General features: G+C 33.7%; 1 non-coding gene across 1 annotated transcript; it reads right to left on the minus strand.

Moving 5' to 3' along the window:
- Nucleotides 1–20,692: 20,692 nt before the first annotated feature.
- On the minus strand, nt 20,693–20,754 carry LOC115837399. The gene has a single exon (XR_004032444.1). It is a non-coding gene; the product is annotated as a U7 small nuclear RNA (small nuclear RNA).
- Between the last annotated feature and the right edge of the window lie 1,939 nt (nt 20,755–22,693).

Genomic DNA, 22,693 nt, shown 5'->3' on the forward strand with positions numbered 1-22,693 from the left:
AAAATCCTCAACAAAATTCTAGCAAACTGAATCCAGCAGTATATAAAAAAGCTAGTACCTCATGATCAAGTAGGCTTATTCCTGGAATGCAAGTTTGGTTCAACATATGCAAAATAATGAGACACATCACATAAACAAAACTAAAAACTAAAAAACACATGATTATCTGAATAGATACAGAAAAGACTTTTAATAAAATTCAACAGCACTTTATGTTAAAAACCGTAAAAAAACTTGTCTTTGAAGGAACATAGCTCAAAATAATAAGAACTATCTATGACATACCAACAGCCAACATCATGGGCACAAGCTAGATGCATTCTCCTCAAGAATAGGCAAAAGCTGGACACATTCTTTTTGAAAACTGAAACAAGATAAAAATGCCCACTCTCACCACTCCTATTTAACATAGTACTGGAAGCTCTGGCCAGAGCAATTAATCGACAAATAAAAATAAAAGACATCCAAATAGGAAGTGAGGACGTCAAACTATCCCTGTTTGCATTGAGCATTGAAAAACTGGTCAGTATCACTCATTACTAGAGAAATGCAAATCAAAACCACAAATGAGATACCATCTCACACTAATAAAATGGCTGTTATAAAAAGTCAAAATATATTAATAGCAGATGTTCATAAGTTGCAGAAATAAGGGAATGCTTATACACTGCTGATAGAAATATGAATTAAGTTCAGCCATTTTGAAAAACAGCTTCTCGATTTCTCAAAAAACTTAAAACAAAACTACCATTTGACTCAGCAATCCCATTATTGGGTATATTCCCAAATGAATATAAATCACTCTATCACAAAGACATATGCACGTATATATTCATCATAGCAGTATTCAAAATAGCAAAGACATGAAATAAACCTAAATGTACATCAACAGTAGACTGAATAAAGAAAATATATGTGTACACCATGGAATAGTAAACCACCATAAAAAAGAATGAAATCACGGTCTTTGCAGCAACATGGATGAAGTAGGAGTCCATTATTCTAATCAAACTAACACAGGAATGGAAAGTAAAATACCACATATTCTCACTTATAAGTGGGAGCTGAACACTGTGAACTCATGAACACAAAGAATGAAACAACAGGTGCCAGGGTATCTACTTGAAAGTGGAGGGTGGGAGGAGGGTAATTATCAAAATACTACTTATCAGGTACTATGCTTATTACCTGAGTGACAAAATAAGCTGCACACCAAACCCCCATGACATGCAATTTTCCTATATAACAAACATGCACATGTACCCCTGAACCTAAAATAAATGTTTTTAAAAATATGTATATGTATGTATATGTATATTTATTAAAAAAAATTTTAAATATAGTATATGAGCTATCTTCAAATAGATTGAAACATGGCTAAATTCTCTTTGAACTTGTTTCCTCCTTCCCTGTAAAATGTGGGTAATCTTAGGCTAAGGAAAGTTTGTATGTGACATTTTGAAAGTTGATGTAGTGATTGGTGAACAATATTACTGTATTTAGAACAGATCTGTCATAGCTTTCTTTTCTCTTAATTGAAATTAAAAAATGTAGAGGAATAAAAACAATTTATATTTCAAAATACATTTTAAAAATAAGGCTATTTGAAAGATAATTCTTATTAAATATAATTATGTCATAATTACTTTTACCTGGGAACGTTACATAGAAATTTATATTAGAAGAAATAATATTTTTGTTTGATTAAAAAGAAAAACATTAAAATTAGAATTTGTTTTTGTTCTTAAAGAACATAATTGTGAGCCAGGCACGGTGGCTAACGCCTGTAATCCCAGCACTTTGGGAGGCCGAAGTGGGCGGATCATGAGGTTAGGAGATTGAGATGATCCTGGCTAACATGGTGAAACCCCATCTCTACTAAAAATACAAAAAGTTAGCAGGGCATGGGGGTACATGCCTGTAGTCCTCAGCTACTCAGGAGAATCGCTTGAAGCTGGGAGGCAGAGATTGCAGTGAACTGAGATCATACTACTGCACTTCAGCCTGGGGGACAGAGTGAGACTTTACCGCAATAAAAAAAGAAAAAAAAAAGTACACAATTGTGTATGTAGAAAACTCCAATAGAATGATTAAAAAGCTACCAGAATTAAAAATAAATTTTGAAATATAGCCTTAAAAACACAAAGCAAAAAAAAAAAATTAAATACCAGCAACAAACAATTGGAACATAACATTTTAAACATAAATTTCATAGAAACACCAAAATAATGAATTCTTAGAGGTATAATTAACAAAATGGTGATAATTTCTTTACTTTCAAGAATAAAAAGCATGCTTAGGATTAAACAGGATATACCATACTCATAATTGGAAGAATTGACATTGTTAATGTTATTTAACCCTCAATTTTTTTATGCACTCAGTGTAGTCCCAATCAAAATGCTCATGGGGTATTTTGTAGAAATTAGCATGATAGATCTAAAATTATGAGGGTATGCAAAGGAACTAAATTATGAACCTTTTGTAATAACTAGAAATCAGGTGGAAGATTGTCACATTATCATAAGGCTAACATTCGCATTATCATAAGGCTAACATTCCCATTATCATAAGGCTAACAATTGATGGCAGTGCCATCCTATCTTGAGCAGCTGCTCTGAAGTCACCAGCTGCAGTGTGAGAGTGGCAGCCAGGACTGTATGCTCCACGGAGCCCGTGGGAGTCAGGAACAGGTGGGAGCCATGTCCCCTTCTGAGTTGAATAGATGGGAGCCCTGCCCTCCTGGGCACGGCTGCAACTACCTAGTTGAGGCTGCCAACCCGAACATCTCTGTGCTTTTGGGGGCCCAGGAATCCCCCATCCCCACAGGCTCAGAAGGCAATAGGGAAAATGTTTCCAGGGCGTGTCAGAGACCTTCATGGCAGCTGCTCTCATTACAGGCCCGGGGGCTAAGATTAAAAACTAGTATTTTGGGGCTGTCCCAGAGCACCCCTGCTGTGTGCAGCCTAGAGACTTTGTTCCTTGTGTCCCAGCTGCTCCAGTCATGGCAAAAAAGGCCAAGGTACATTTCAGGCCATGGCTCCAGAGGGTGTAAGCCCCAAGCCTTGGTAGCTTCCATCCCTCCTGCAGGTTCACAGAAGTGAAGAATTGAGGTTTGGGAATCTCTGCCTAGACTTCAGAGGATGTATGGAAATGTCTGGATGTCCATGCTGAAGTGTCCTGCAGGAGTGGAGCCCCCATGGAGAACCTCTGCCAGGGCACTGCAGTAGGGAAATGTAGGGTTGAAATCCCCACACAGAGTCCCTACTGGGGCACTGCCTACTGGAGCTGTGAGTAGAGGGCTACCATCTTCCAGATCTCAGAATGGGAGATCCACTGTCAGTGTGCACCAGGCACCTGGAAAGCTTCAGGCACACAACACCAGTCCATGAAAGCAGCCAGGAGGGTAGGTATACCCTGCAAATCCACAGGGGTGGAACTGCCCAAGCCTGTGGAAGTCCAGCTCTTGAATCAGCATGACTTGGATATGAGACATGGTATCAAAGGAGATCATTCTGGAACTGTAAGATTTATCTGCCCTGCTGGATTTCAGATTTGCATGGGGCCTGTAGCCCCTTCATTTTTGCCAATTTCTTCCATTTGGAATGGGTGCATTTACTCAATGCCTGTACCTCCATTGTATCTAAGAAGTAACTAACCTGCTTTTGATTTTACAAGTTTGTAGGCAACATGTTATTGCCTTGTCTCAGATGAGACTTTGGACCGTAGACTTACGAGTTAATTCTGAAATTAGTTAAGACTTTGGGGGACTATTGGGAAGGCATGATTGGTTTTGAAATATGAGGATATTAGAATTGGAAGGGATCAGGGACAAAATGATATGGTTTGGCTCTGTCCCCACCCAAATCTCATCTTGAATTTTAGCTTCCATAATTCCCATGGTTTGTGGGAGGTACCTGGTGGGAGGTAATTGAATCACGGGTGAAGGTCTTTGTCATGCAGTTCTAGTGATAGTGAATAAGTCTAAAAATATCTGATGGTTTTTATAAAGGGAGTTTCCCTTCACACGCTCTCTTGCCTGCCACCATGTGAGATGTGACCCTGCTCCTCATTCGCCTTCTGCCATGATTGTGAGGCCTCCCCAGCCATGTGGAACTGTGAGTCAATTAAATCTGTTTCCTTTATAAATTACACAGTGTCAGGTATGTCTTTATTAGCAGCATGTGTAGAAATTAATATAACTATGTGTCATCTTGGTAAAGTTTTTGGGAAATTAATTAGCAAAGTATTTTAGAGAAAATATTGTTTATTAGTTCCTGTGTCTTCCATAACAAATTACAACAAAGTTATTGATTTAAAACAAGAAATGTATTATTTCACAGTCTAGAGGACAATGTCCAAAATCATTTTTATTGGGTTGAAATAAAAGTGTAAGCAGGGTGACATTCCCCCAGGATTCCCTAAAAGTGAGTTAATTTCTTGTCTCTTCCAGCTTCTGATGACTGCCTGCATTCCTTGGTTGTGGGCACACCGTTTCAATTTCTGCCTTCTGACCCTAAGGACTTCCCATCTTCTATGGAATGTGTTCAATCTCCCTCTACCTGTAATTGCACTTAGTTATGCCCACCCAGGAAATCCAGGTAATTTTCTTATTTTAATATCTCTGTTTATTCCCATCTGCAAAGATAATTTTTTTATATAAAGTTACTTACACATTACAGGTACCTGGACTTAATATATTTGAGAGTCAAGCATTTTGCTTACCACTATTGACAGAATATTTTAAATAGAGGATTACAAGCTATTTCGGTATATTTCATAGGGTCAGTTTTCTTCACAGATATTTCTAGCTTTTCTCCTTTTAGGTACTTAATATGTTTATCTTTCCCTAGGCAGCCAATGTTGGACACATTCAAATTACATTTTTGTCAATGGCGTGTGTGTTCCTAGTGTGATTCATCACATTTTTTTTATCATCTACTGCACTGACTAGTAATTGTAAAATTGAAGAGGCTCAGCCAACCTGAGGGAGTCAATGACAATGAGAGAATCTGAAACCCACTTTATTATCCAGAATTAGAAATGTTACATAGTTTGAACCTATCTTCTTCATTGACTTTTCAGCTATAATTTTTGCATTACATTTATTTTTCCCTAGGGATTTCAATATGTATTTTTAACTTATTAAAACATACTTTTAGTTAATATTGTATCAGTTTATATGTAGTCTAAGTGCCTAATAACTACTTGCTATTTTTCATTCCCTTTCATAGATGCTATGGTTTTCATAAATATTATAAGTACATATATTATAAATCCTATAATACAGTATTATCAGTTCTCTTTACATAGCCATATATTATTAAAAAATTAAAAGTAATAAACTATTACTGTACATTTACCAAAATATTTGCTATTACTGCAGCTCTTCAGTGATTCATGAAGAATTGAGTTTCCATTTTACGTCAATATTCTTTAGACTCAAAGACTCCTTTCACATTTTCTGTATTCAGGTGTATTAGAAATAAACAATTTTTATTCTTATTTTCATGCTTTATTTTTCACTCAATCTTCATTTTTAAATGACTTTTTTGGACTATATATATTTTTGGTTGATATTTTTATCAGAAATGTAAATATGTTGTCTTTTTTTTGGCTTTTATTTTTTTTGACGGTGAGTAAGCTATAATTACCGTTTCTTCCTTGTTATACAAGATGTCCTTTTTCTTTTAAGCTTTTCTCCTTAAATTTGGTTTTCAAAAATTTGACTATGATTACCTAGTGGACTTAACCCTTTTTGTCCTTGCTGAGATTCTTGCATATATTAGTTTATTTGTTTATTTATTTTTTTATTTTATTTTAATTTTTTTTTTGACGGAGTCTCACTCTGTTGCCAGGCTGGAATGCAGTGGCGCAATCTTGGCTCACTGCAGTCTCCACCTCCCGGGTTCTAGCGATTATCCTGCCTCAGTCTCCTGAGTAGCTGGGATTACAGGCTCATGTCACCACACTCAGCTGATTTTTTGTATTTTTAGTAGTGACGGGGTTTTACCATGTTGGTCAGGATGGTCTCAATCTCCTGACCTCGTGATCTGCCCACCTCAGCTTCCCAAAGTGCTGGGATTACAGGCGTGAGCCACAGCACCTGGCCTTAGTTTATGTTTTTAAACAAATATGTGAAGTGTTTAATCATTATTTGCTCAAATATATAATTGCACTTTTTCTATTTCTGAGGTTTAAATTTTATGCAGTTTGATACTTAATATTATTCAATGGTTTACTGAGGTCTGGATTTTTTTTTCTTAAATGTTTCCTCTCCTTGATTTGGAGATTGAATAATTTCTACTGATTCATCCCAGATTAAGCATTCTTTTTGCCATTTCAAATATAATCTTACTTCCATCTATTGTAGTTTTCACTCCAAGTATTGTGCATTTCAGTTCTAAAATTTTATTTGCTTATGTTTATAGCTTAATTTTCTACAATTTGATGTATATTCATTCATTATAATAACTATATTTTCTTTAAGTCTTTGAACATATTTGTGATAGCCACTTCAAATGTTTTATCTGTTACCATCAATGACTGGGTTATCTTAGAGCTGGTTTTTACTAATGATTTTATTTTCTAATTATCTATCACATTTTTCTGCTCTTCAGCATGTCTAGTAAATGATAATTGTGTTCTGGACATTCGGAAAAGTAGAAATTCTAGATTTTATCATCATTTTCTAAGGAATCTCAAGGGTTTTCGGGGTCTTGTTTTGTTTTGTTTTTACAGTCAAGGAGTAAATTTACTAATGGGTGAAGTTGATCCTGCTGAAGCTTGATTTGCAATTAATTAATTTTTTTTAGTGAGTCACGAGATGCCCTAACTTTAGGACTAGAACAACACTTCTCTAAAAATGTAGCTTGTCTGTGCAATAATCTAAGAACCCAAGATATTCTGGGAGAGCCTTCCTCTACCACTCATCAGAATTCCTAAAACTTACAGCTCTACGCATTCTCTGAAATCTTTCTACAAATCACATATCTCCTTTCCTTTTTGTTTAATGTAATTTGGTTTCATTTATGTAACTGTTTATCTTTCTTTATATGTGCCACTTCCCATTTCCTTCATTCTATTTTAGGACTCCCAACTGTCTTAACTATAGTTAACTTAGCTCATTTATATTTGCTTTCTGCCTTGTGGTGAGTTTTCCTTCATAATTTCATGTGCTGACTAAAGATTTATTTTTATATTTAAAAATGTTCTTGTATTACCATAGATTACAATACTTTTATACGTGTGTGACATCAGCAAGGCGGCAAGGTAAAAAGCTTCCAGTCTTTGCTCTGCCACAGAAACACTGGATAAACAACACTAACAACAAAAATAGCATTGTGAGACATCTTGTAACAAGTTAAGAAGCTGTAGAAAACAAGCAAACTTTTGCTTGCCATTGTCTCACTTCCTTTTCAATGCAATGCCTACAAGAAATGCTAAAGTGAGTTCTCTCACTTAAAATCTCTAAATGTTATTTGAGTTTAGATTTTTCATTTCCATGGAATGATTGATTTTTTAACATTTGAACATTCTTAATACTTCTGTAAAGTATCAAGACTTACAGTAAGATATACGTATCTATATAAATGTAAGTAAATAGCTACATATGTGCATGTGTGTATATGTATAATTATTTTATTTTTAGCATTGTACTGTTTTTGAATCACTCATGTCCTATTGGTAAATCTGATATATTTATTGTGATTTGATATTTTCACATTCTACTTAAGACTAAGAAAATGTAGATGTTTAAGAAAGAATAAAGAAATTTCTTTCTTAGTATAGTAAGATAATTAATTTTCTTACCTGAAAAAACAAAATATGCAGAGTTGTTTGCTTATTCTCATTTATAAAAATTGTTGTCATTGCATACCACATATCACTTTTAGTAAGAAATCAGACTTAAAAATACTTAACGTATATTTCATTTTTTATACTAACCTAAATCTGTCTTTACAGTTTCTTACAGTTGTCATTTCAATTTAATTAATGCATTATTTTATTCTTTTGCAAACCAGACCACACATTCCCAGAAATATGAAGTTTTTGTGAAATGCAAATCAAAAAGTATGCAATGAAAAGTGCTTTCATCATACCACTTAAAATGGCTTATTAAATTTTTGATAGATATTGTAGGAAAAGGTATGCAGTTTTTTAGCATGGCCTTTAGATCTGTTGCTTAATACATCATTTATAGAAATTTAATTCTTTCTGATATCTACATTATACATTTATACATATATGGGAATTGTTTTACACTATAATTTTTCTGAAAATCATCCTAATCATGTTTAATATTTTTTCTTTATATTCCAACATAAAATGTGTAAAATTTCTGTTACAAGAGTGAAGTCCTTGGTCTTTTACTCTCTCACACACTTTTTAAAATACGCTATATAAGGATGTCAGTCGTAATTTAAAATTCCTTTTCTAAATATGGTTGTATTTCATTAATATTTACTGAGTTTATAATTATGTCCTTTCATGCAAATGTTTGATACTAGATCTTTGGGAATATTTAGTACACATAATAAGTATGTTACATTTTGGCGGCATACTACCAGAATTTTTATTTGTTAGAGTTTATAATTAGAAACAAGTTTCTATGTTTTTATTCTGTGCAAACCCTGTTCCATATAACTATAGATTATCAATATTGAATCTTCTGTCTAAGTAGACAGCACTTGCTGTTGCCATGCAGAGACAGAAAGTTTAAGTTAAATATCTATCTATAGTATCTCACTATATTGATAATTATTTAGACCATTGCATATATAAGATAGTCATTATGTGCACAAAATAAGTGGCTGAGTAATTTTATTTCCAGCATTTCCTCTAGTATTAATATTTTAACTCTGTAATTTTAAATATATGTTCATAATAAACTTCTACAAGGAATCAAAAGGAAATTTAAAAATAGCATTCTATAAACTACTACCACTCATCCATGTTAGTTATATCTACACTTGAATATGGCTTTATAAATTCAAAACATTATACCTGTAACAAAATGTATGATAGTTTTTAACAGCAAAGTTTCTATCAATCATGCAAAGTTTTTGTTGTGGCATAGCAGAGAAGGCATCACAATATATATTTTCATTATAATCAACACTTCATTGGTCTCATTATTGAAACTTCTGTGCCCATTCCATTCACAAGGTTAATAATTCAAGACAATTTTGGAAATTTTATTCTCTTGCCAGTAACTGATTTATGCATGGATATGGAATTTTCATATTTATGTTATCTAGAATTATTGTATCTATATTATCCTTACTATGGGAAGCATCTGAAAACAAAACTTAGACACAGAATGCCAGTGAAAAGATAGAAGGACATGACATCATTGAATCACTGAACTGCTAATCAGTCAGATCTTTGAAGTGCAGCTTATGTGATAAAACATATCTAATTACTATTTAGATGGATTAAATTCAGTGGGGTTTTTTGTTGTTGTTGTTAATTGTGGCTTACATCATGTTAACACATTTGAGCCCTCTGTTCTTCAGAGGCGAGAGTTACAGGTAGCTTCAACATGTTAAAGTTTTATATCAGTCATTCTTTAAAATTTATTTATTTATTAATTTATTTATTTATTTTGAGATGGAGTCTCACTTATTCTGTTGCCAAGGCTGGAGTGCAGTGCTACGATCTCAGCTCACTGCAATATCTGCCTCCTGGGTTCAAGTGATTCTCCAATCTCAGTCCCCCGATCAGCTGGGACCACAGGTGCACGCCACCATGCCCAGTAGTTTTTATATTTTCGGTAGAGACAGAGTTTCACCATATTGGTGATGCTGGTCTTGAACTCCTGACCTCAAGTGATCCACCTGACTTGGCCTCCCAAAGTGCTGAGTTTACAGGCGTGAGTCATCACACCTGACCTAGTTTTTCTTTAAAATTTAAATAAGAAATATGGTAATATGTGTAAATATTCCAAAATTTAGTATTTACATTTCAAATTCAGTTTATTTATATGTAAAAGCTAAATGTAAACAAAGAAAAATAGGCAACCTTAGATTTGTTTCAAATATGACATGTATACTTTTTTTTAAAGTAAGGTAAAGAAACATCAATTTGCCCAAGTTGACATAAAAAATAGGAAATAGACCATAGTAGGTACTCAGAAAACTTTGAATAATAATTTATATTCTTAATAACTATTCTGTAATACTATTCTGGCCATAGAGCAAGTCCTGTGGCTTACCGACCTCTTCGTGGTTTCCATGAGGATATGAAGAAAGAAAAAAAGTATAGAAGGTATTTTATATCTTCTATATATTACACTAAGTTCTAAATATAAACTGGTTTTTTTCCTAAAGAATATAGTTACATGCTAAATGCTGTTTCCAGATTCGTTGATCATAAAATTCAATTATTGTTAAAGGTTTGTGTAATATGAAGAGTATATCAAGCTAATTTTGAACAGTATGTAAAGGGAAAAATTTGAACCGTATTTGTTTATCTAAGCTGAAGATGACAAAAATAAAATTTCACCCTATTTCCACTTAATTTTTAAATAAATTAGGCAAAAAAGTAAATGCTTAGTCCAATCAATAAGAGGAGACTGATTCAGAAGAGATGAATATATAACCAGTAATACATCTCAATCTCCAGAATGCAATAGAAAAATTGACAGTGATGGAAGTGCTCAGCAAAAACAAAACTATGCAAATGTAATAGAGTTATCAAAGATTAAAGGAATTCTGGTCTGTTATAGAATGAATGTTTGCATTTCCTCCTCCCAAATTGATATGTTGAAACCCTAATCTCCAATGGGATATTATTGGAAAATGAGGACTTTGGGATTTAATTAGGTTGTAAGGATGGATTCGTGCCCTCATAAGAAGAGACAGAAGAGAGTTTGTTTCTTGTCTCTCTGCTGTCTATCATGTGATGATACAATAAGATGATAAAACATAAAATAGACCCTCACCAGGCATTGAATTTGCTAGCACCTTAATTTTGTATGTCCTAGCCTTCAGAACTGTGAGGAATAAATGTTTGTTGTTTAAGCCACCTAGTCTATGGTAATTTTTCTATAGCCGCCAGAACTGACTACAACATAGTCCAACAAAATGTTAGTCTCAATTAGCTTTGAATTTTCCTTTTTTTTTTTTTTTGACACAGCATCTCACTCTGTCCCCCAGGCTGGAGTGCAGTGGCACAATCTCAGCTCACTGCAAGCTCTGCCTCCTGGGTTCACGCCATTCTCCTGCCTCAGCCTCCCGAGTAGCTGGGACCACAGGCGCCCACCACCACGCCCGGCTAATTTTTTGTATTTTTAGTAGAGACGGGGTTTCACCGTGTTAGGCAGGATGGTCTGGATCTCCTGACTTCATGATCTGCCCGCCTCGGCCTCCCAAAGTGCTGGGATTGCAGGTGTGAGCCACTGCGCCTGGCCTGAATTTTCCTCTTAATGTAAACACAACCCACAAGGAGTGCACTGTGAACAAAACGTCCCTCAGGTGATGGACCCAGTGCTTGGGAAAGCTTTTGCAAACAATTCTCACAACAAAGAATGGGAAAGAGGATTCTCTAAGGAGACCTCAAATAAGAGCAGAAGAATTACCGAATCTCAATCTTTTGTCCCAAGATACTTGGGAGAAAGCAACGATAGTAAGGATAAAAAAAGGTATGGCTGGAACACAGTGTCCTAGGTAAAGAAAAATACTCATTTTTTCACTATCTGTAACTTAAAAACGTCACACTTGTTAAACATTTACTATCGAACCACTGGGCTTAAATTAAACTATAGAAGTAATTACATTCAACATAAAGCTACATACATACCAATAAAATAAAGATGGTAAATGTAAATAAAGAGAAAAGACTAATTATATGCTATTTTTCTTCAAAAGCAATTTTCAAATGTAAGAACACAAAATGTTTGAAAGTGTAAGTATGAGAAACCTTTCAAACATTTCCTAAAAGAGCTAGTATAGCTATGTTAAGGAGATACAGTAAACCTTAAAGAAAAACGTAGCACGAGAGACAAAGATTGTAATTATAAAAGAATCTTTTCAACAGGAATGTGTAAGAATTCTAAGTGTGCAATTAATAAGATAGTTGTTATATATAATGCAGTATTTAAAGAGAAACTACATTAGAATTTGAAATAGAGACAAATCTACAAGTACCTTTTGGTATTCTTAAAAATCTTTTTCAAGTGAGACTACTTTTAAAAAATTAGAAGATTTAGTAAATAATATCAATAAAAAACAGATTTCATTGAAGTATATAGCATGCAAATGCTTTTCAGAGAACCCATGTGTCATTTATTTACCAAATCTATTTATTTACCAAATCTATTTACCAAAATAGATGATATCCTGAATCATAAAAAGATTTCAGCAATTTTAGAAGACATGACTTATATAATTTCCTGATGACTTTAAAATTAAATCAGATTCAATAACAAAAAGTTAATTAGAAAATCAAGGAGTTTGAAAATTAAGTGACACTGAATGATAAGTCAAAGGGCCAATAACAATACATTTTATTTAAAAATGAGTAAACTGATAAAATAACAAAATTTACTAGATTTAGGAAAGCAACAGTCATCAGATTTTTATTGTCATTAAATAAAATATTATCAGCAAAAGGTTGAAAAGTAATGACATAGGCTTCCCAAATATACATAACAAAATGTAAGTTATATCTAAATAAAGTAGAATAGAGGAAATAACAAATATGATGAAGAAACTTAGAAATAAAATATAGATGTAAAATAAAAAGAACTAAAAACTTTTAAATGAAAGGTCAGCACAAACCAATAAAATTTCTAAAAAGACTGGATAATTAATGAGATAAATACAGATTAATAATATCACAACTTTAAAAAATTCTGTGGACAGATACTAACGTTATTTAGAGTATAGTTAGGCAATTGTAGAAAATAACTTTTTGTCAATTAGTTTGATAATTTAGATGATAAAGGCAACTTTTATGAAACACTGAAAAAAAACCCTAATAACATAAAAATAGTCCTATGTGTATATGAAAATATCAAGAGTCCTATATGAACCTAAGAAACTGAATTTGTAATTTGAAACACTCTTATAAAATCAATTCTAGGACCAGATGGTTCACTTACAAATTCTTCAAATCATTCAAAGGAGAAATATCACTAATTTACAAACTGCTAGAAAATATAAAAAGTTAGAACATTTTTCATCTAATTTTTATGAAGAAAATGTGTTTTATACAAAAAGCTAAGATATAAGATAAAATGATGATGAGGTTATAGCTCTTGTAAATATGTATATGTTTGTGTTAATATCTCTTGTAAGTATGTATATATATAAAATGCTACCAAGTTAAATTTATGGTAGATTAAAAGAAAACTACCTAATAATCATTTGACATTTTGCAAGAAATGTAAAAATGGCTTAAAATTGAAAAGCAATATAATTTACTGTGCCAATAAATGTTAAGCAATCATGTAATCATCTCAATAAATGCCACAAGTACATTGGATAAAATCCATTTGTGATCATAAACTCTCAACTTATTAGAAATAGAAGAAAATGTATTGTTCTGACACAAGGCACTCCTAAAACTCATACAGAAACAATAATACATACTGAAACAATAGTACATACTAATGAAGTAGTGAATAAGGAAATCAACTACATATGGCTGAAAAAAATCATATGCAGTTATATTCAATTACTTTTCTAGGACTCATTGGAGAACTGAGATGGTGGGACAAATTTAACACCCTATGCCTCCCCCAAACTTGGAGACATAGAAATAAGAGCTGAGATCTGCTTATCTGGAGCAGAAGGCACTGGAACCATAAGCTGGTGGGACCATTTAGATGCACTGCTAGAGGCTAGTGTGAACTAGTATGAGACTGAGAAAATTGCAGAAGATTTACTCTTAGGAAGTTTCAACATTTGGTTATTTTAACTTCCATTACCCCACCAAGTTCTTATCAAAAATATTTGAGGGAGATCGCCCTCATGGTTCTGGTAAGGGGAAGAAAAGAATATCAACTGTGAAATATTTCCAAACTATTCGAGATAACAAAGGCATACTCTTTGGAACCAAAGACTTATTTCAAAGTCTTTTCCTGAGGAAGAGTGGCATTCATCCTACTCCTGCTCCTCTAGTTTTCATATTTCAAATAAGGGAGGAAAAACATGGATATCACTTGGAATCACTTGAGAAGGTCACACCTCAGAGACACAGGCTCAAGAATGTGATATAATTGGAAAATTATAAGACATTCCTCTCCCTACAGATTAATACCATACTAATAAAGTTTTAAAATAATAGCAATAGATTATAGCTAAAACATTTGCAAGCAAAAGCCTCTTTTTGTGGAGAAGGACTCAGGAAACCCAAGTGAAAAATAAGAACAAAAATAAAGACACCAGAGGAATTTTAAGCTTCTGTCACCTACGGCAACAGAAAATATTAAACATTTAACAGAAAACATTTAACTCCTAGTCAGATTAAATCTTCAAACTTTAGTATTATTTACCTCAGATCTTATTAACTAATACACTGTATCTGGATTTAAATAACAACAGCAACATAAATCAGAAGGCATTTCAAAATAGAAGAAAATAGGGTCTGAACAAAAAAGGAAAGGAAAAGAACCAGACACATATGTCTATCCTTATGCCAGTACCACACTGTCTAGATTACTTTTGCTTCACAGTAAGTTTAAAATAGGAAGTCTGAGTCATTTTACTTAAAAATGTCTTAAGAAAACAAAAATAGAAACACAACATACCCAAACTTTTGTGATGAAACAAAAATAGTACTCTTAGAAAAGCTCTTAGAAAAGTTGGTAGCAATAAATGCCAAAAAAGAGGAAAGAACTCATATAAACAACCTAACTTTACACTCAAATAACTAGAAAAAGAACAAATTAAGCTCAAGCTTACTAGAAGGGAAAAATTTTAAAAAGATTCGAGCAAAAGCAAATAAAATGGAGACTAGAAAAGTAATAGAAAGATCAATGAAACTAAAAGTGAATTTTCTTGAAAGATAAAATAATTGACAAACCTTTAGCTACAGTAACAAAGAAAAAGAGAAAAAAGACCCAAGTAAAAAGTTTTGTTATTCATTTTTCTTTTAGTTTTTTTATTGACCCACTGGTTGTTCAGGGGAGCATGTAGTTTATTTTCCACATATTGTGAATTTTCCAATATTTCTCCTGCTATTGATTTCTAGTTTTATACCATTGTGGTTGGAAAAGATACTTAATATGATTTAAATACTTTTTTATTTGGACTTGTTTGTAGTCTATGTTCCATGTGCATTAGAGAATAATGTGTATTCTATGCTTTGGGGTAGAATGTTCAACATATGTCTATTAGGTTAATTTGGTCTAAAGTGTAGTTTAAATCGAATGTTTCCATATTGAGTTTCTGACTAGATGAGGCCATTGTTGAAGTGATGTATAGAAGTCTGCAGCTATGATTGCATTGAAGTCTATCTCTACCCTTAAATCTTCAAATATTTGCTTTATATGTCTTGGTGCTCCAATTAGAGTGTGTATATATTTTTATTGTTATATCCCCTTAATCAATTGACCTCTTTATCACTGTATAATGATCTTTCTAGTCTCATTTTACAGTTTTTAATTTAAAGCCTATTTTGTCTAATATAACTACCCCTGCTCTCTTTTGGTTTCCATTTGGATGCAATCTTTTTTCATCTCTTTTCTTTCAATTTACATGTGTCCTTAAAAATGAAATGAGTCTCCTGTAGGCCGCATGTAATTGGATTTTTTTAAAGTCCATTCAGCCACTGGAGTATGTCTCTTGATTGCACAATTAAACTCATTTACAAAGTGATTATTGATAGGTAGGGAGTTACTACCTATCAATAATCTAGTTGTTAAGTCTAGATTTTTCACAGATGTTCCTTAACAAGTCCATAAAGTTTTCTCTTTTTATTAGCTGATACATATTTTTATACACTTCCGTTAAAAGATGTTGGCTTGGGCCGGGCGCGGTGGCTCACGCCTGTAATCCCAGCCCTTTGGGAGGCTGAGGCAGGTGGATCACGAGGTCAGGAGATCGAGACCATCCTGGCTAACATGGTGAAACCCTGTCTCTACTAAAAATACAAAAAAGTAGCCGGGCGCAGTGGGGGGCACCTGTAATCCCAGCTACTCGGGAGGCTGAGGCAGGAGAATGGTGTGAACCTGGGAGGCGGAGCTTGCAGTGAGCCGAGATCGCCCCACTGCACTCCAGCCTGGGAGACAGAGCAAAACTCCGTTTCAAAAAAAAAAAAAAAAGATGTTGGCTTATGGCAAATGTTTTTCTAGTGAGATGATCACAAGCTTTTTTTTCTCTTTTTAGTCTCTTAAAATGGAGGAATACATTGTTTAAATTTTAATGCACACTCAGTACTGTATTCCTGGGATAAAACTTACTTGTTGATGACATACTTATTCTTTTATACATTGCTGAATTAAAATTTCAAACAGTTTATTAAGAATATTTGCATCTATGTTTATTTGGAATATTGGTCTATAATTTCTTGAATTGCAATGGTTTGTTTCAGTTTGGCATTAATGTTTCATAAAATAAGTTAGGTGCTATTCCAGGTTCATTCATATTACTTATAAACTTTATTTAATTATTTAATTTGTAACAGATTTCAGTAACTTCATTTATAACTTGAATGAAGCATAATTTTGTAATTATTTTAATTTTCAGTTAATTCTAATTTAAATAATTTTAAAAATATGTATAAATTTGTATTTTTAAATTCAGTATATGTTCTTTTATTATAGGAGTTAAATCATGCTTATAATCTGTTCTTATTAAACATGAATGGGTATATAATATATACTAATTTGGGAAATTTTATACAAATATTTATTAGCTCAGGCTAGCTAATATGTTAGTTAGATGTTTTGAATACTTTATCTGTGAATAAGAGATATGTGAACGTATTTGGCTTATTGAGGGTTTGACAATTGCTGTACTTTTCAGTTAAATTTCATACTATTACATTTAAAAAAACATTTTAAATTGTACATCAATTTGGATATCTCATATTTTTAATTATGGAAGTTAGGCATTTCTAAATGATATAATGTGTTTTTGTCCCCAACTTTTTTTTACCCAGAATATTATTTTTTTAACAATGTAAATATAGGCCAGGTGCGATGACTTATGCCTGTAATCCCAGCACTTTTGGAGGCCGAGGTGGGCGGATCACAAGATCAGGAGTTCAAGACCAGTGTGACCAATATGGTGAAACCCTGTGTCTACTAAAAATGCAAAAATTAGCCATGAGTGATGGCAGGCGCCTATAGTCCCAGCTACTCGGGAGGCTGAGGCAGGAGAATCGCTTGAACCCTGGAGGCAGAGGTTGCAGTGAGTCGAGATCGTGCCACTGCACTCCTGCCTGGGCAACAAAGTGAGACTGTCTCAAAAAAAAAAAAATATAGCTATATCAGCATACTTTTTGATATAATGTGGCCAGTCTATTTTCTTACATTTTCCTGTTTTTATTTATTTACTTTAAAAATAATGTGTGGGTAAATAGTGGGTGTATGTATTTATGGGGTACATGAGATGTTTGGATACAGGCATGCAATTTGAAATAAGCACATCATGGAGAATGAGGTATGTATCCCTTCAAGCATTTATACTTTGAGTTACAAATAATCCAATTACATTCTTTAAGTTATTTGAAAATACACAATTAAGTTATTATTCAATATAATCACCCTATTGTGCTATCAAACAGTAGGTCTTATTGATTATTTCTACTTTTTTGTAACCATTAATTATTCTCACCTCCCCCTCCAACACCCAGCACCATTTCCAGCCTCTGGTAACCATCCTTCTACTCTCTATATTCATGGTTTCAACTGATTTGATTTTCAAACCCTCAAATAACTGAGAACACAAAATGTTCATCTTTCTGTGCCTGGTTTATTTTACTTAACATAATGATCTCTAGTACTATCCATGCTGTTGCAACACACTGGATGCCCTTCTTATTTATGGCTGAATTGTGTATATGTACCACATTTTCTTTATCCATTCATCTGCTGATGGAAACTTAAGTTGCATCCAATTCTTAACTATTGTAAGTGCTGCAACAAAAATGAGTGTGCAGATACTTATTTGACATACTGATTTGCTTTATTTTGAGTATATACCCAACAGTGGGATAGCTGAATTATACGGTCTCGATTTTCAGGTTTTTGAGGAATCTCCCTACTGTTCTCCATAGTGGTTGTGCTAACTTATATTCCCACCGATAGTGTACAAGAGTCCCCTATTCTCCATATGCTTAGCAGCATATGTTATTACCTGTCTTTTGGATGTAAGCCATTCCAACTGGGGCGAGATAATATCTCATTGTAGATATTTGCATTTCTCTGATTATCTATGAGGTTGAGCCCCTTTTCGCATGCATGTTTACCATTTGTATGTCTTCTTTTGAGAAATGTCTATTCAAATCGTTTGTCAATTTTTATCAGATTATTGTATTTTTTTTCCTATAGAGTCGTTTGAGCTCTTTATATATTCTGGTTATTAATTCTTTGTCAGATGGGTAGTTTGCATATATTTTCTCCCATTCTGTGCATTGTCTCTTCATTTTGTTGATTATTTCCTGTGCTTTATGAGAAGAGAGTGAAAGTATTCTAGAATGAATACAAGGAGACGAGTATGAAAAATTAAATTACCATGAGTACGAAGAAAGGACAGCATTCCACACACACCAATTGTGGAAGAGAAATGTGGGCCTGAAGAATAGCCTGTAAGTTTGATACCATTAAATAGCAACAAAATCTCCTTATTTCATAATTACCTGTATAGTATATATGTATAGTCTTGGGTTTGGTAAATATTCTCCTGATTGATGACATACACATTAAAGTGAAATATTTATAAGAAAAAAATCAAATTTTTATTTGAACATTATATTTTAATATGAAAGCCAAATAAAAAGTATTAAAAGCAAAAGATATATAATGTCCTCTAACTTTCAAATATTAAAAAAAGATACTTTGAAACTTTTAAAAAAGGTTTTATGCTAAACTTTTTAAAGAGGTATTATTTTATCATTTATGTTTTCAACATTTTTTTCAAAATATTTCTCGAAGTTTTATATTTGTACTTTGTAAGTTTATGAAGACACAGTCAAGATTCCAGAGCAAATGATTATTAACAGATCACTAATCTTAAAATGATGAGCTACATTTTACAGACTGGATGCAAATAATCTTCTTAGTTGATATTGACCACAATTCCTTCAGTTTTTGTTCCAATTATGAATCAGTTTTTCAAACAATCCCCAAGAGAAAGAAAGAAATGAGAGACAGAGAGAGGAAGGAAGGAAGGAAGGAAGGAAGGAAGGAAAGAAGGAAGGAAGGAAGGAAGACACCAATTTCTCCAAGACACTAAACTATTGATTTCTGGTGCTTAAATTGCCACAAAATTTGCAACAGAAAGCTACTAATGCAATATATCTCTGGTCAATATGTATCACAGGCAGATGTTTTCACTCCTGCCTCTCAACCAAAAAAAAAAAAAGAAAAGAAAGAAAGAAAAAAAAACACTGATGCCAGAGCCTGTTTTACCATGTGTGATGAGATAACTAGAAATTTGTTTCGCTTTCATTTTCAAAGTGTTATTTTCTATTTTTCTCTATGTGACCCAGCTGGATCTGGTCGCTTTCTGGTTGAATTTCAAAATGCAGTGATTTATCTCACTATAACATTTCTCTTAGCCAATTACATTCTTTTTGGTAGGAAGTCATGGACTTGAGTGTCAATAATTGCTTTGAGGAAGTCACAGATGAGAGAGAAATGAGGGGGAATAAAAGCATAAATTGTGAAGAAACTATGTGGACCTCAGCCATAAATTTGCAGAAGAATTGTCCACAAGGTAATGATAAGCATCATATAATTATTTTGTTGAAATAAAAGCCATTCTGAAAAGCTTCTTATGTATAGAATTTCCTCATAAATATTTGCTTAATTAAGTCGACCAGAGTTAAACACAACATCTGGAAGACATTTAAAAAATATTCATGCAACACATTAAAATAAATAGAAATTTTAGGAAACTTGGAACTAGTTATGATATTTGTAATAATGAACTTACTTTAAAATTTATAAAAAGTTTTTTCTCATTAAATCTGGAAATTAAGCAGGCACACAATGATGTAAGGAATAATGAACATTATCAAAATATGGATTCAACTCTTCACAGCAAAATATTCAATTTAAAGATAAGTCTCACAGAGACTTATATTGAAAAAAATGTGCTTTGCAACAGAAAAAAATAAAAAAAAGAAGGCTAGTCCAAATATGGGCTAGTCTGACATTGATGATATTGTGGAGCATTTTATATTAGGATTCAATGTGGCTAGTCACGCCAACCTTAATACATGCAAAGCTGTTATAAATCAGGTAGCCATCTAAACTCTAGGAAAGAAAAAAGTACACCTCAGCTATAGATAAAATGTTCTTAGGATTCTGTTTGCATGTTTACCTCTCTAAATTTGAAAATGCTGGATAGTCTTTATTGGACCCGTATATGAGCTGAACCACTCATCTGTGCATATAGCTCACAGCCTATATTTCTATATTCCAGAAATGGTTCCTGGTAGACATTTCTTCGAGGGTCTATAACATTTGACCCTCAAAGAACATTTGGTTGTGTCTACCTTTTATTTTTTCTCCATGGGGGATATTCTGGTGAAAACTGGAAAACCTACTAGACAAATTGTAAAAGAGCTATAACACCTGGGCTGTGTCTCTTTGATCAGTCTGCTTCTAGGGCACTTATTTCAAGACTTTGAAATAGAGGGATCTGGTGTACAGAAATGCTTGTGACTTTTGCACATTGATTTTGTATCCTGAGACTTCGCTGAAGTTCCTTAACAGCTTAAGAGATTTGGGGCTGAGACGATGGGGTTTTCTAAATATACAATCATGTTGTCTGCAAACAGAGACAATTGGACTCCCTCTCTTCCTATTTGAATACACTTCATTTCTTTCTCTTGCCTGATTTCCCTGGCCAGAACTTCCAATACTGTGTTGAATAGGAGTGGTGAGAGAGGGCATCCTTGTCTTGGGCTGGTTTTCAAAGGGAATGCTTCCAGCTTTTGCCCATTAAGTATAATATTGGCTATAGGTTTGTCATAAATAGCTCTTATTATTTTGAGATATGTTCCATCAATACCTAGTTTATTGAGAATTTTTAACATGAAGGGATGTTGAATTTTATCAAAGGTCTTTTTTGCATCTATTGAGATAATCATGTGATTTTTTCATTGCTTTCGTTTATGTGATGGATTACGTTTATTGATTTGTATATGTTGAATATGCATCCTAAGGATGAAGCCAACTTGATCATGTTGGATAAGCTTTTTTGATGTGCTGCTGGATTCAGTTGGCCAGTATTTTATTGAGGATTTTTCCATCTATGTTCTTCAGGTATATTGGCCTGAATTTTTTTTTATATCTGCCAGATTTTGCTATCAGGATGATCCTGGCCTCATAAAATGAGTTAGGGAGGAGTGCCTCTTTTTCTATTGTTTGGAAGAGTTTCAGAAGGAATGGTGCCAGCTCCTCTTTGTACCTCTACTAGAATTTGGCTGTAAGTCCATCTGGTCCTGGGCTTTTTTTGATTGGTAAGCTGTTACTTACTTCCTGAATTTCAGAACTTGTTATTGATCTCTTCAGGGATTTGACTTCTTCCTGGTTTAGTCTTGGGAGGGATTATTTGTCCAGGAACTTACCAATTTCTTCTAGATTTCCTAGTTTATTTGCATAGAGGTGTTTGGAGTATTCTCTGATGTTAGTTTGTATTTCTGTGGGATCAGTGGTGAAATCGTGTCCTTTGTAGTGACATGGATGAAGCTGGAAGCCATGATTCCCAGCAAACAAACACAGAAACAGAAAATCAAACACTGCATGTTCTCACTTGTAAGTAAGAGTTGAACAATGAGAACACATGGACACAGAGAGGTGAACATCACGCACAAGGTCCTGTGGGAGGGTGGGAGGCAAGGGGAGGGAGAGCATTAGGACAAATACCTAATGCATGTGGGGCTGAAAACCTAGATGACAGGTTGATAGGTGTCGCAAACCACCATGGGACATGTATACCTATGTAACAAACCTGTACGTTCTGCACACGTATCCCAGAACTTAAAGTAAATTTAAAATAAATAAATGAATGAATAAAGGGATCTGACCTCTAATCTTTTCCTCCTTGGCTTGCTGAGATTGCAGGAATGCTATGGCTTGTCATTCAGAGGCTTTTTGCTTGATTGTTTAGACCCTGAACTTGTGCAACTTAAGAGTTGTATATGTGTGTGAAGCGGGATAGTCTGGTTGTTAGGCTGAGTTTTCCATCTCTTTCTTCTCATCAAGATCTTGCCCTTCACGCTACACTTTTGTATTTCAGCCTCAAAAGAATACTTGTATGTCCACTGGTTTCACTGTACCTAGCAGAGTCCCTCTGTCTAGGAAAAGTTCAGATTCCAAGCCTTAATGACTTAAGTCCAGATCCACAAATACGCTTATGGAAAAAAAAAAAAAATGTTTCTTCAGAATGTCATTTCTGCGTCTTCCATAATCCCCTCACCAGAAAGATGGCCCCTCCTGTCTTGGAGACGTCAATATTTCTCTGATGTTTTTACATAGATGTTCTTAATGCAGCTTTTCTAGTTTTTTTCT

This window comes from Nomascus leucogenys, chromosome 11 (genome assembly GCF_006542625.1).
Source record: "Nomascus leucogenys isolate Asia chromosome 11, Asia_NLE_v1, whole genome shotgun sequence".
NCBI lineage: Eukaryota > Metazoa > Chordata > Mammalia > Primates > Hylobatidae > Nomascus > Nomascus leucogenys.